We start from the raw sequence: 16,540 nt of genomic DNA, 5'->3' as shown, positions 1-16,540 counted from the left end.
TATATATATGTTGTTATTGAACTTGCAGATTTTCATTCTGTGCAGATATAAATAGAGATAAGAAAGAATTATTGAGAATAGCCTTTTGAAGCAGAATACATTTATAAAGTTTCACTGAATTGTCAGCCCTTTTCTATTATGTCCTTAAAATTCCTTGAGTTGAATAGAAATTGGTTGAACACCCTCAGGTAATGCAAAAAAATAAGAATTTAAGACATTGAAAAAGATTTTCCATGCATTTAAATAAATGATTTCCCAATATTTATTATAATTCATATACAATCATCATTAATAATAATAATGGCATTTCTATAATTGAAGTTATAAGGCAATTATACAGCATTGGTTTAGGTTTCCACTGTTTAATTCACTTAATGGTTTATTTTATAAATCAGAATATACTCTGTAAGTTTATTCCCATATATTCAAGTTCCCTATTTTAACAAAGCAATTATAAACATAACATATGTGTATGTGCATATTTAGTACTTTTAAAGCTTGGCTTTGTGGGACTTTATATTGTATGGATTTATAATATTTCAATTAATATTTGTATATTTTTTAAAAATTTAAGATAATCTTAGGATAAAATTTTTTACAAGCATTTATAATTTGTCTTCAAAAAATAAAATACCCCACTATATAGTTGGTCATATATTGGTTTTTAAGGACTGCCATAACAAAATAGGAGGTGGATGGCTAGGTTGTTGTTGCTGTTAGGTACCATCGAGCTGGTACTGGGTCATAGCAATCCTATGCACAACAGAACAAAGCATTGCCTATCCCTGGGCCAACCTCACAATTCTTGCTACACCTGAGTCCATTGCTGCTGCCACTGTGCCAATCCAACTTGTTGGGGCTCTTCCTCTTTTCCTCTGACCCTCCACTTTACCAAACATGATACCCTTCTCCAGTGACTGGTCTCACCTGATAATATGTCTAATATATGAGAGACGAAGTCTGGCCATCCTGGCTTCCAAGGAGCACTCTGGCTGTACTTCTTCCAACACAGATCTGTTTGTTCTTTAGGCAGTCCAAGGCACTTTCAATCAATGTTGTATAATACACCTTACAACTACAATTACCAACACCATAACTCAAATGCATCAATTCTTCTAAGGTCTCCCTTACTTACTGTCTATTTTTCATATGCATATGAGGTTATTGAAAATATCATGGATTGGGTCAGGAGCACCTTAGTAGATGGCTATAGACAGCAGAAATTTATCATTGCACAGTTGGGGAGGTTGAAAGTCTGAGATCAGCAAGTCAGTTATGTTGATTGCTGATTCCTTCTGAGGCTCTGACAGAAAATCTGTTCCATGATTTTTCCTGATTTCTGATAACTCCCTGCATTCCTTGGTTTGCAAATGCATTCTCACAGGAAGTCTTAACCTCTGACAATCTGTATTCTTCTCTTTTCTAAGGACAGCACCAAAATGAGATAAGAACCTAGCCTCTTATTCTGGTACATCATCGCTGTTATAGTGATCTGTTAGATAGCTGGCTGGCCCTGGCCTTTTTTTTTTTTTTGGCTGATGATATTGAGCTTCTCCATTTATCTCTACCCACATTATCCCCAATTACATACATTTGCATTCCATTTGATGAGGTTCATGCCCCTATTTGTTGAAAAAAGGTATTTACAGTGAATAATTCATTGTTCTTACAAAATTCTATCATGTGATCTCCAGTCTATCACTAAGGTCATAATTTCCAAGTACTGATCCTTCATCTTTGCATCTAACTTTCTAACTCTAGTCACCAGGATTTATCAGTGAATCTTGATTGCATGTTTGATCAGTTTCAGACTAAAGTTGGTGGTGGTTATGTGCCATGGAGTGAGTTCTGACTCATACAGACGCTGTTTGGGGTTTTTGAATGTATAAATCTTTGTGGAAGCAGAAAGCCTCATCTCTCTCCCATTATGTAGCTTGTAGTTTTGAACTGCTGACCTTACAGAACTTCTTGAAGAAGTTGTTAGAAGTCTTCAATTTCATCATCACTGGCTTTAGTGGTTGGTGTATAACTTTGAATAATAATACCATTCTTCCTTGTAGGCCTATGGATATTATTCTATCACAAACAACATTAGATTTAATTCATGCTTTATACATTCTACATTCTGATTATTGATTGATGTTTGGAGCTGTTTCTTCTAATATTGTGTTATGCCATATCAGCAAATGAACGTCCTGAAAGCTTTACTACATCCACATCATTAAGGTCAACACTACTTTGAAGAGGCAATCATATTTGGGTGCTTCTCAACCTGAGGTGTTCATTGTCTGGCACTATATCTGACAATTGCCACCTGCTATTTAAAAGATTTTTAGTTCTGTTGTACATGAGTCACTATGGAACAGAACCAACGGCACCTAACAAGATCAACATGCGTTTGTTGATAGGAGTCCTGGTGTGGTACTGTAGGATCAATATTGGATTGATAACAACAAGGTCTATGGTGACAACCCACCAGCCACTCCTTGAAAACCCTATACAAGGTCACTAAGAGGCAGAACTGACTAGATGGTACTTAACAACATCATACTTTGGCATTTTATCATTCTTTTAATAAGTCTGAAGATAAGAGGTTTCACAAGGTATTAATTGTTGTTGTTGTTAAGTGTTGTTTAGTACATTCCGACCCATAGCGACCCTGTATAGGGTTTCTGAGGAGTTTCTGGTGAGCTTGAACTGCCAACCTTGTAGTTCAAACAGCTTTGCAGTCTGGCACATTAACCTACAGCACACCAGGACTCCAGTGTATTAAATAGAGCATATATAACTGATGTCTCCTTTCTAGTGTTTTTATTCCAAAATGACATTTATATGAAGTTTTATTTTAATATGAATTATTTTGAAACATATATAATATACATTTAAAATGAGTAATCGAAAATTGATAAAACAAATATTAAATTATAATTACAAATCTTTACTGAAGCTTAATTATGTACTAAACCCATGTAAGAAGTGTTTATCAACTCATTAAATTTGGTTTAATTCTGTACTTATAAATTTAAAGAATAGATTTTCTTTCTCTTGTTGGGCACCTGGGAAATAACAAAGTAATAAGATGTTGTTTGAAGGAAAGCTAATTTCAAAATTAAATTATACCGTACAATAAAGTTCACACTAAGTGACATTTAAGCAATGCATGATAGTACTTAACATAATATGTAGTTACTGAAAATTAATTTCTACCCTGGTTATTTCATTAATTGATCTTATTTAGCAAAATAATATCAACATAACAGTGAGCCACTTCAATTTTTGTTTGTCATTGATTGATTGGGTAGTTGATTGGCTAACTGATATTTTAGCTAATTTGTAACTTTTCTACAAATATATACCTGTTATAAGTGTTGCTATTAGATTTTATGTATGTGTGGATTGCTGTTAAGTGCCATGAGTTGGTTTCAATTCATATGGACCTGTATAGGGTTTCCAGGGAGCCGACCTTGTGGTTAATAGTCCAGTTTTCATCCTAGAGTGCCACACCAGGACTCTGTACACCTAGATGCTTCATACTAACTTGGGGATTAACAGTTGTTTTGCAATCTACAAAGGGAACTAGGGGACTGCCCAGAATTTATTCATTATCATTCTTTATATTTCCTGTGTATCATTCAACCAATTGCTGCAAGAGAAATTAATGGTTTTAAGAGATTACTTCTTCCATAAAGGAGATTGACTATTGTCATTGAATAGTATTTTCATTGTGACCATTTTCTAAAACAATGTAAATCCCTAGGAAATTGGATGAAACAATATTAACTTTTTAAAAAGGATAGATCTTAATATTATAAAATCACTTTTCACTGCTTTTGAAAAAAAATCTCAACTTAAGGGGAAATCAGTTATATCTTTTGTGCTTCCAGTGATTTAATTATCATTGGAAGTGACCTATAATCAATTTAAAATTTGAAGAAATATTATAGAATATATGCTATTTCACATATCAGCAGGATGGGTATAAATAAAGTGACAACGTATTTTTAATTTTATTTTTATTTAAAAAATAAAGTACATATTTGGGAAAACTAAGAGATATGAGCAATTTAAAAATCAAATTACTTAACAGTAGGATAAGTACTGTACAGCTAACCTCAAGGTCAGCAGTTTAAACCTACCAGCTGCTCCTTGGGAACCTTATACAAGGTCACCATGAGTTGGAACCAACTCAACAGCACTTAATAACAAACACCATCAGAGAAAGAGAAGGAGTACAGAGAGGTCTGGCTATGTTTGATCATAGAAGTTAATATTAATTAAATGCTCATTCAAATAAAAGATAACTGTGAACAACTCTGAGCATATCTGAGATTTAATAAGGCATTATTATTTGTGGAGGAGTCTCTGGGTGGTGCAAAAGGTTAATATGCTCAACTGCAAAGCTTCATTTTGGTGGTTCAAATCTACCCAAAGTCACTTCTGATTAAAAATCTGGAAATATTCTTTGAAAACTCAGTTATTGAACATCATATGGAACACAGTTCTACTCTGACATAGCTAGCATGGCTATGGGTCAGAAATGACTAGATGGTAATTGGTTATCAGTTATGGAAGTGGAGAAGGAAGGTGTGATAGGGATTAGGGTACATTAGGTGCCAACATTCACAAAAGAGTAATTATTTTGGAAGTCAGATATTACAATGTTAGAGAGAAACAGTCAGTGAATGAAAGAGGATTTCAGTGCCGATTTTAGTGTCTTACTCACGCAATTAAGTTTTGAGACCAGAAGAGGTAACTTCCCATTGAAGCCATATATAATGAAACTCTTCATTTCTTCAGGAACAGACACCTTTATGTTCATAAAACTGCCAAACCCCATAGTCTTCATCTGCTTTCATAGGAATAGACTATAATAAGTAATATAGCAAAAATCATTTTGCAGTATAAATAAATAAATAAAATATCCATAGGAAGATATCACAAATAAAAATCAGCCATATGCACCAAATTCCTGAACATATAGTGGCAACACTGAAAACTCTCATTGATTAAGGGGCAGGAAGTTTATTTTCAATTATCACTAAATACCACATATACACATTTGCATCTTGGTGCAGTGGTAATTAGAAACAGATGATAAATTAACTTTGCAGGAGCTTTGGAATTGAAAAGGCAAGAAGGAAGAAGAGAAGACAGGAATAAAGGAAAGAAATAAGGACAAAAGGGAAATGAGTTAACTATAACAAAAAAATGACTAAACTGAGAAAAATAGGTCTCCTTTGCCTTCTTGGAATATATTTTAATTCAACATTAGATTATATTAGTGAAGAAATGAAAATAAAAGTTTCTGTGATGTAAACCAGGCAATTAATCTCTATTTGTGATATATAAACTGGGGGAAATAACCTTAACTATTTAATTTAGTTCAACATCTATTTTTTAAAAAACAACCATGTGCCTACCAAAGATTTAATCATTGGAGATATAGTAATTAATTAAGCTATATTATTCCCACTGTCACTTAGCTAACATTTAATAAAATAAATATTTTAAGAGATAATTTTAATATAATATATGCTGAGATAAATTCTGTATGGTGCTGTAGGATAAAGCATTAGACAAAAAGGTTGGCAGTTCAAACCCACCAGCTGCTCCATGGAACTCCTATATAGTGTCATTATAAGCAAGAATCAACTCAACAGCACTTAAAAACATGCTAACATATTTGTTGTTGTTGTTATGTGCCATTGAGTCGGTTCTGATACATAGCAACGCTGTATAGGGTTCCCGAGGAATGGCTGGTGAGATTGAACCACTGACTCTGTAGTTCAAACTGACTTTGCAGTCCAGTGCATTAACCCGTAGTGCAACACCAGGACTCCATGCTAACATATAGTCTTGCAGAATTAGATATAGTATTCCAGAGGACAAACAGGAGAGTATAAATACAATTTATGCAGTCAGAAATATGAGTGAAGGGGATAGCAAACAATTCCCTACTTCTAGAATAAGAAGATAAAGGAAGCAGAAGGGGCTTATAGGATAGTGAAGGACATTTTTCAGACCTTGCAGAACTTTAAAAAACTGGCAGTAGTACTATTAACTTATATGAGTTATACAAGCAAAAAATAATAATAATAATAATAATGTTAGTGGGTTTTATTGTAAAAATGATCTTTAATTAATATGTGCATGGAATAATCAAGCAGTGATACTTTATGGTCCAGCAATCCCTCGCTATATAAAGGCATGAACTTACTGCTGGTACCCATTTGACCTAGCTTGGGTGGTTAGGACTGAGCTGACCAGAACCCAACCAGATAAAGATAAAGATGTTTGATACTGTCAGCAAGTATAAATTGCTACAATTTGATAAACTAAAATTTTGTTTATGGATGCAGTTGCTCAAAATTCCAACCAAAATGGAAGATTTATAACATCAAGGAACGTGCTTGTCTCCTCAGTGAAGTGGGTCAGTTGTTGGTGTTGGTGGTTTTGTGCCATGGAGTCAGTTCTGACTCATATCCACCAAGTATAGAGCTTCCATGGCTATACATCTTTACAGAAGCATAAAACCTCATCTCTTTCCTGTGGAGTGGCTGGTAGATTCTAACTACTGATTTTGTGGTTAGCAACTCAGCTCACTTCCTACAGGCAGTTTAGACATTGACTATCAAAATCAGTGGGGGGGAGGGGACACTATAAAGAAGGCATGAAGTGTCTGGTTAACAAGTTTTCATGGATGTGCTTAGTTTCAGAATGAAGTGAGTAATGTAGAATCCCCAATGAATAGTTTTCCTCTTTTCCAGATGGATCTGGTGAAAAGGGAAGGGGATGATGCTGATATAATTTTATGATTCCATTGTGAGTAATTGTTAACAGGATAAACTGTGATTGTCAAAACTGTAATTGTAGATGATGGATAAGTAAAAAAGGGAGTACTTAATCTTTCATTTCAGGAACAGACAACCCCAGGACCACCAAAAAGGAAAAGCATGAGTGTGTATGAGTTCCCTACCTAGCAAAGTGGCAACACAGAGGCAATGGCAGAAGCAGTGGCATGGAGAGGCAGAGAAGTTGTGGGCTCAAGGCCCATGGACTGAGTACGGTTGCATGTCTGTGGGCAGGAGGCTGGCTTGTGCCCTTTGGACATTTAAATGAATATTTGTGTGTGTGTTGTAAAAAAAAAAAAAAATAGTGATGGTTAGTTGGAATTTATTATGACCATCTCATGTTTAGGAGATAAATCTGGTTTGAAACAATTGGCAATATGGCTATCAGGATATAGTTATATACTTTTCCCAATTAATCCTTCAAACATATTTATAAATTAGGTACCAGTGTCTTCATGTGACAATGAGAATAAAGTCAAATAGCTTGTAAGTGAAGTACTGGAATTTTCTATTAAGGTTTCTAATTCCAGTCTCACATTCCTCCTTATACCAACATTTCTTCTACAGAGACATAAGTGTAACTAACACATTATTTCATAATTATTACTGTGGGAGTTCAAAATTAATTCACAATTAGAAAAACATTTTATAATTTTATTTTACTTAAATACTTTTGCATATAAAGAAAGTCCAAATTCTACCACATCTCAACTTCGTTGGTTGAAAGGATGTAATCTATTTTCAACTAATAATAGGTTTGAGCATTATCTTAACTACAAAATAGAGTAAACTATCTTTCTTACTTTGAGCAAATAATCATTTGTTGTATGTCATCACATTTAGGGATTAAAAAAAAAAAAATGCCCATAGTCATCAGTTTAATTTTAAATAAAATCAAGGATGTTTACTTAAAAAAAAAAAAAAAAATGAGATCACCTGGAATTATATGAGCTGTGTTTTCCCCAGGGCCTATGAATATAGTTTCAGTGTCCTTTTTCTGCTCACCTTTGTGTCTTTTGTTTATGGTGAGTTGTTAAAAAAAATAAATAAAAATTAAGAAAAAAAAAAAATAGCATTCAGGGCATATGCAATAACAAAGTTATACAGGGGATTTGAGACTTATAGGAAATAAGGAGCTCTGGTAGCGTAGTGGTTACGAATCCGGCTGCGAACCGGAAGGTCAGCAGTTCGAAACTACCAGCTGCTCCGCGGGAGAAAGATGAGGCGATCTGCTCCCGTAAAGATTCGCAGCCTCGGAAACCCTATTCAGGGTCGCTGTGGGCCGAAACCAACGCTGTGGGCCGAAACCAACTCGACGGCACTTAACAACAACAACAACAGTAGTGTAGTGGTTTCTTACCAGGCTGGGAACCGCAAGGTCAACAGTTCCAAACTATCAGCCGCTCTGCGGGAGAAAGAAGAGGCTTTCTGCTCCCGTAAAGATTTATAGCCTCAGAAAGCCTGTACAGGGTGTATGAGTCGGAACCGACTCCACGGCACATAACAACAAAAACAACATTTAACATTAGTTGTACAATGCTTAAGCACTTGACAGATAAACATCAAGTCCCATGTTTGAACTCACCAGCCAATCCACGAAAGAAAAGATCTATCAACTCCCATTAAGATTGCAGTTTAGATAATACTATTAGGTAGATCTACTTTGTCCTAGTGTGGCGCTGTGGGCTAATGCGTCAGACTGCAAAGTCGTTTGAACTGCAAGGTCGGTGGTTCAAGCTCACCAGCTGCGCCTTGGAAACCCTATACAGGGTCGCTATGGGTTGGAATCGACTCGACGGCACTTAACAACAACAACTTTGTTTCATTGGATCTTTATGAGTCTGAGTCAACTTGTCAGCAAACAAAATTTATTAATGCTGTAATTTGAAAGAATTACCATTGTGGTTTCAAGTATATCTTCTTATATAAAAGCTATTTTAAATAATGATTTTCTCAAACACTGTTTTTATTTCAATCTAAAGTAAATATTAAGAACAGATTCATGACTGTAAAAACATGAAGTTAACCAACATTTTTCTACTCCTAGACTGTTCAGTTTGGGGCACGGTTTTGATAAATAAATTACTGTTTTCATGCAAAGATGATCTTCCTTCCTTCCTTTCACCTTTTTTTCCCTTCATTTTTGTTGTTTTAGTTTTCATAGTTTTCTTAATTCTAAATTATTTACAATGTTAATTAATTTTCTTCTATTTCTGCTTATTTGAAATAATATTGTATCAAGATGCTAAATATATAATTTCTTAGCACACCACATTTTATTTCTGACAAACTTAAAAACACCTCCTGCCCTGTTATTCAATAACATGTGTTCTTTTCTCTCCTAGCATATACTATTATTGTATTTACCATAAAGATATACAGAGGTGGTATATTAATGTAAAGTCTTATCAATTATAACAATAGTATCTTGAGACAAATTAGGGAACCATTTTCAAACAGTTTGAATTTTTTATTGATAAAAAAGAAAAACTAGGCACTGCCAAGGTGTTAAAAACAAATGAATTTAAGAGCTCACGTATTTTGCCAGTCAGTCTGGAAGTAACAAATCAGACAAATTTTGCAATACAAATTTAGTTTGGATACTAAAGAATAATACAGAAGACATTGAGAATGACCTATCTTTTATTTAAACTTCTTTTCTTCATAGGACATTGAACCTTTTGACAAACAAGCAGACCTTAAGCACATAATGATCTAATCGTTCAAATTATAATATTTTTTTTCTAATATTATCATTGATTTGACATGCTCTTGGTGACAATGCCTAATTTATTTTGAAACTCAAGTGACATTAATGGAGACCATAAGATTTTGATGTTTACCCAAATGTCTCATAGGTTAAAATAAAGTTGAGAAGTTTTGTGTTTCAATGTACATCAGGACTTTAATTATGGAAAGATTATAAAACTTGAGTATAGCGATCTCTCTCTCAGTTGTCTGGCTTTCCCCAAAAGATACATTTATACAATGTATTAGATTAGTTGGTGACCTTGAATGTATAGATGAAAAGAAAAAATAGTGGAGGTAGAAAGATTTCAGGTATTATTCTAAAATCTCAACATACCATTATATTTTTATTATTCATATTTTTTCAGAACAAGAAGTTGACTTTTTTCTTTTAAAATAGGGAATAAAATAATTTTATAATTTGTCTTTCAAAATTTCAAATTTTAGCCTGATTTCCAGAACAGTGCTTGATTCATAAAGTATGGTTTTGATCATATTGTGGAATATGAAACGGAAAATTAAAATGCTGTTGTTGTTTTGAGGTGCTACCAAACTGATTCTGACTCATAAGTGCCCTATTCACAACAGATCAAAAAACTACCCAGTACTGTACCATGCTCACGATTGTTGTTACACCTGAACCCATTGCTGATGCCATTGTGACAATCCATCTCATTGGGAATTCTTCTTCTTTTGTGCTGACCCTCCACTTTAACAAATACAATGTTCTTCTCCAGGGACTGGCCCTTCCTGATAACATGTCCAAAGCATGAGAGACGAAGTCTCACCATCCTAGCTTCTAAGGAGAATTCTGGCTCTACTTCGAAGAAAGTCTTCAATATCCTTATCCAACACCACAGCTCAATGCTTCACTTCTTCCATGATCTTCCCTATTCATTATCCAACTTTCACATACATATGAAGCTATTGAAAATAACATGCCTTGGGTCTGGTGCATCTTAATCTTAAAACTGTTATCTTTGGTTTTGAAGACTTTAAAGAGATCTTTTGCAGCAGGTTTGCCTAATGCAATACGTCATTTGATTTCTTGGCTGCTACGTCCATGAGTGTTAATTGTGGATTCAAGAAAAATGAAGTCTTTGACAACTTTGATCTTACTGTCTTAGGCTAGGGTCTCTAGAGAAGCAAAATCAGTGAAATTATATATATATATACAAGTTAATTACATTGTATTTTATCTCATTATGTGTTTAAGTACATCTCAACCACTAAACCACTGAGAATCCTGTTCCAGTCAAATTGACACAAATTACACAAACCAACACAATTTCATTAGCAAATAGAGGTTATTCTACATTGTAAATCAGCAAAAACAGAAGCCCCTTACAACCTATATTACATTTGCACTGAAATTGTACTAAAAGACTGTACATTAGGACATGTAGGCATTTCCCTCTCAGTGACTTAATTTTAAAGTTTCTAGTTCTAGTTTGGCATTGTAAGATAAGCAAACTTAGTAGTTGCTCCTTTGAAACTCTTTACATGGTATCTGTGAGTCATAACTGACTTGACAACATTTAACAACAACAGCAGTGTATTGGGAAAGTATATGGTAAACTAATATAATCTCTTGCTGGTAAAATTTAATCTGAGATCAAAGAACAGGAGGGAATGCTCTTCTTTGACTTCACAAAGGCTGACCACAGACCATCATGTACTTTAAGCCCATACTGCAACAGGAGGAGCCTCCCTCCTGCTCTCCATTGGTTGTGGAATGGACCCTTTGTGTAAGATACATAGCAACCTTAGGACCCTTTATCTCTTTGCCACCTTCAACTACAATGAGGGGCTGTGTGCGTGTGGAAGTTTATTTGTAGACAAAGGACATTTTGAAGAAGGACCATTATAAAATGTACTTTTGCCTTTTCTCTCCATTCCAACAACTAAGTAAGTAATAGATTTTATGAAAATACCAATTATTTCTTAAGAGGTACAGCTGTGGTTGAAAGATGAGGCTTTCTGCTCCCGTAAAGATTTACAGCCTCGGAAACTCTGTACAGGGTCGCTATGAGTCGGAACCAACACCACAGCACATCATAGCTGTGGTTAATTTTAATTTAATTTTCTTTTTTAGCTACCCGCACATATGTGTTTTATTTTGTGGAATTACACCTTAAATCCAAATCAACAACTTCAGTTCTAGCTAGTGTAGGAAATATTAATGAAAGTACAGATAAACACAATTCAGTTTTAATAACATTATTCTCAAGGTAAGACTATTAGTATATCTCTCTTCAATTTAGAGACTATTTCAAGAATAGATTAGACACATTCAACACTAATTATCAAAGAGTAGATGAATTGTGAGATGAAATCAGGGACATATGAAGAAACCAAAAAAGATAATTACAAAGACAAACAAGGAAGAAAAAGACCAAAATGGATGTCAGAAGAGACTCAAACTTGCACTTAAACATAAAGTAGCTAAACTGAAAGAAGAAATGATAATATAAAACAGCTGAACAGAAGATTTAAGGGTAGCTTGAAAAGACAAGGTATTGTAATAAATTGTGCAAAGATTTGGCATTATAAAACTCAAAGGTTTTTTAACACACTCAACATTGTTCAAGCTGCAAGAACTGCAGGAAACATTCAAGCTGTGAATTGCATTATGAGGAAGCTTCAAACAATTCATGTACAAATTCTATTATCCTTTAATTCCATTTCTCCACATATATTTTGAATTCCGCTCATATTGGAGAATTCTCTGATCAAAATATTAAATGATGCAGGGAGCAACAAGATGAAGATGGAAGGAAGATGCAGAGTTATAGCACCGATAAGAACTGGTCAACAGTCAACCTTTTTAAGAGGTAGTATATGATCAAGAAAGGAGCTCTGGTAGTGTAGTGGTTACTGATCGGGCTGCTAAGCTCAGGGTCATCTGTTCAAAACTACCAGCTGTTCCGTGGGAGAAAGATGAGGCTTTCTGCTCCCATAAAGATTTACAGCCTCGGAATCCCTGTACAGGGTCGCTATGAGTCGGAACTGACTCCACAGCACATATCAACCACAACATATGATCAAGAACCAATGGTTTGAATGATGCAGTTCAAGCTACTTTGAAGACATTCATGTAAAACAAAGCTCTAGGAATCCTTGGAATACCATTTGAGATATTTCAACAAATGGATGCAACATTGTGGAGGCGATCACTCATCCGTGCTAAGGAATTTGGAAGACAGTTGCCTGAACCACCTATTGGAAGAGATCCATATTTGTGCCCATTTCAAAGAAAGGTTATTCAGCAGAATGTGGAAATTATCAAACACCATGATCAATGCTAACATTGATGTAAATTTTTACACATGTAAAAATTTGTTTAAGATAATTTGAAAAGGATTGCTGTGGCATGTTGACAGGGAACTGTTAATTTAAGTTAGATTCAGAAGAGGACAATGGAATGAGGGTTATCATCACAGATGCCAGATGGGTTTTGGTTTAAAGCAATGAATATGAAAAAGATGTTCACTTGTGTTTCATTGACTGTGCAAAGCCATTCAATTGTGTAGATGATAATCAGTTATGGGTAACACAGCAAAAAATAAGAATTCCATCATACATCATTGTACTTATGTGGAACCTATACACTTACCAAGATACAGTTCTTTGTAAGAAAAAGAAAAGAAAAGAAAAGAAAATTGTTTTACATTGTTTAAAATTAAGTAGGATGTGCATCAGAGTTTTATCCTTTCATCATGCTTATTTATTCTGTATGCTTAGCAAATAATCTGAGAAACTGGACTGTATGTAGAAGAACATGGCATTGGGATTAGAGAAAGATTACAAACCTGCAATGTGCAGATAATACAGTTTTGCTTACTGCAAAGAAGATTTGAAACATTTACTGATGAAGATCAAAAACAGCCTTCAGAACAAATTACACTTCAACATAAAGAAAACAAGAATCCTCACAAATCGAACAAGTTATCAACATCATGATAAACAGAGAAAATTTTGAAGTGGTCAAACATTTCATTTTAGATGGATCCAAAATCAACAATCTTGGAAGCAGCAGTGAAGAAATAAAATGACATATATTACAAAAGACTAAGTGTTCAAAAGCAAATATATCACCTTGTGGGCTAAGGTATGCCTGATCCAACCATATTATTTTCAATTCCCTTGTACCTATTTAAAAGCTGGACAGTGGATGAGGAAGACTGGAGAAAAATTGATGCATTTGAATTATGGTGTTGGTGAAGAATTTAACTATACCATGGACTGCCAGAATAACAAACAAATGTGTTTTAGAAAAAGTATAGTCAAAATGCTTCTTAGACGCATACTTTGGAAAAGCTATCATGAGGGAGCTATCTACAGCTTTATGAGTCTTATATTAGGTTATATCCAAAATGGCATCATTTGTTTTATAAGGTATTAGTTACTTTTATTATATCTTATCAATACACGTCAGGTTTGTTGTGTTCTTTCCAAATGTTTGCAACTTTGAGGTAGATGATTCTTACCTCTAGGGCAAAATATTTGTCACTGGAACATTTACATTCCAGAACGCTAACTATTCTAACAAGTGACTTTTCAACAGTGAGTCAAAAACTATGCCTCTGAGTAGTAGTGGAGTCCAGCTGTGGCACCGTCGGATAAACACTGTACTGCCAACCACGGGTCAGAGATTCAAACCCTCCAGCCACTCTCAGAATTCCCAGAGAGGGTCACTATGAGTTAGCACCAACTCGACAGCACTTAACAACAACATGAATAATGGTTAGACATGTGCTTATATCATAATCATTTTTAGAAAAAACTGGTTTTTACAACTTTGAGGAAAAAGATGCTTACACAAGTATTTAAGGAATGCATATTTATGAACAAAAGGATATTCCTGGTAGAACAGCTTGTTTACCATTATCAAATTCTGTGAGCACATTCCTATTAATCCCTATGTAGGATGAGGAGCCTTTACAGATGTTACACAGGCAGAATGAATTGTTATCAGGTATTCCACATTCTTTTTCTAACCTCTCACTAGGATTCAGTCCCTGTAGGAATGCAAAGGGACTGAGAATTACACAGTTGCCTATCAATGGAAGGGAAGGAAAAGTAGATGCTGGAGAACACATTAATATTTGTCATATTTAAATAATGTTGGTAACCATGGCTTCGTAAGAGAGATTTCAATATTTGAAAGACAAGAATATTTGCAAGGAATATAAAATGATTTCCTGAGAAAATCTTTTAAAAAATAATAGTTTGAGAAGTTAGCGCCCCACCCCCCCCCAAAAAAAATGCAATACTAGTATTTGTACACTGATCTAAGAGTTTTTTAGGCATATTTCATCAGTCTTTTAACATATTAAATTTTAGTTAATTTAACTGACATTAATATGTATGACAAGATGCATGAAAATATAAATTCTTGCTTAAAAGTCACAAAAATGTAGTGCCCTTACTTATAATCTGAAATAAAACTATACCTATATTGTCGGGGACCTGCCTCGACATGGATGCTTGGTTCACGAGGTGGGGATAACTGGTGGTGATAGGGATAGCGAAGGAGGAGACACAGAGACACAATGAGAGAGACAAAGAGACACCCCGAAACCAGAGTGGATGCATTACTGGCGTCCTGCAGATCTGGCATGGTGAACATTTTAGCTATGAGGGCGGTAAGATCCCGCATAGTAACCATTTTAGCTATGCAGGCAGTATGTTCCCCTTGCTGGCTGGTCAGTAACGCATGCCTAGTCAGCTGTATAACACGCCCTCCAAGCTGTAATGCACACCTGGTTCGGCCTGCACCTCTGTTTTATTTAGGGGAGGTACTTTACACACAGCTGGGAGGGACTAAGACAAGGTACAGTGAACATTCGTAATTTTCCAGACATTCAGGAAACTTTACGTCGTAATTCGCAGGTTCGAATCCCAGGCCTGCAACTTGGTTTCTCAGGCTCAATTAATGTATCTATAGCACCTGAGCTCAGTTGGGGGAAGGTGAGAAGGAAGGTCAAAAGGCGTGGGAGGAGTCCCCGCTGTGTTGGCTTCCTGGTCCAGGTTCCTCAGGAACCTGGCTGAATAGCCTGCACCTGGGAGAGATTTAGGGAGGATGTCCTTTTGTCCTTAGAACAAAGACCCGGGAAGACAGGCATTTACCTTGAGTGAATTCTTTGAGAAAACTTTGCCTTTAGAATTTTACAGTCTCGGCTTTAGGAGCAGTTTAATATTTGTCCATAGGTATCCAGGGCTCATGTCTTACATTAATAATAAACATAACTGAATAATCAGATGAAAAACAGTTTGCTAGGTGGCTAGAGTTTGCTCCTCAGAGCCTGCAGCCTGTACGGTCTGCAACACCCGGGCCTCGAACTCCTGACCGGGTCTGCACGGTCTGCAACACTATATTTGTAATTAATGGTATTTTATTGAATGGTGAATATAGAAAAGCCTGTTTTTGTTGATTTTAATGAAACTTGAGTAATATTATCAAGAGATAAAACCCTTATATTCTATGATACATTACATTCTGTTACTTATTATAAAATATCCCAGATATGCAGACAAATTTCCTTATCTATGTTAGTTGCATTAATGAAATTTAAATTGTAAGAAGATATTTTAATGAATCTCATATTCATTTTCTTCTTTCTCCTTATATTTGAGATACAAAGTATATTTGATACCCATATACTTAAACAAATAAATACACTTCAGATATGTGCTTAAATAATTAGAATTAAACTTGTGCCTGCACTTGACAAATTTTATGAGACTTGACATACTTCAATTTAAAATTACTTATTGAACTGTTTCAAACTCTATTAAATATCCATGATCAAAATGGCTTTATCTGTTTTCCTTCTTCCGTTGTTCCTTTATAAGGTTGCCTTTTGTGAATGGTTATAGTTTCACTGCTTGGATTTTCTATAACCAACTAATTAGTTGACTTTATGTATAAGAAGTAT

This window comes from Chrysochloris asiatica, unplaced genomic scaffold, assembly GCF_000296735.1.
Source record: "Chrysochloris asiatica unplaced genomic scaffold, ChrAsi1.0 scaffold00022, whole genome shotgun sequence".
NCBI classification, from domain to species: Eukaryota; Metazoa; Chordata; class Mammalia; order Afrosoricida; family Chrysochloridae; genus Chrysochloris; species Chrysochloris asiatica.
This window is presented reverse-complemented; position numbering follows the sequence as displayed.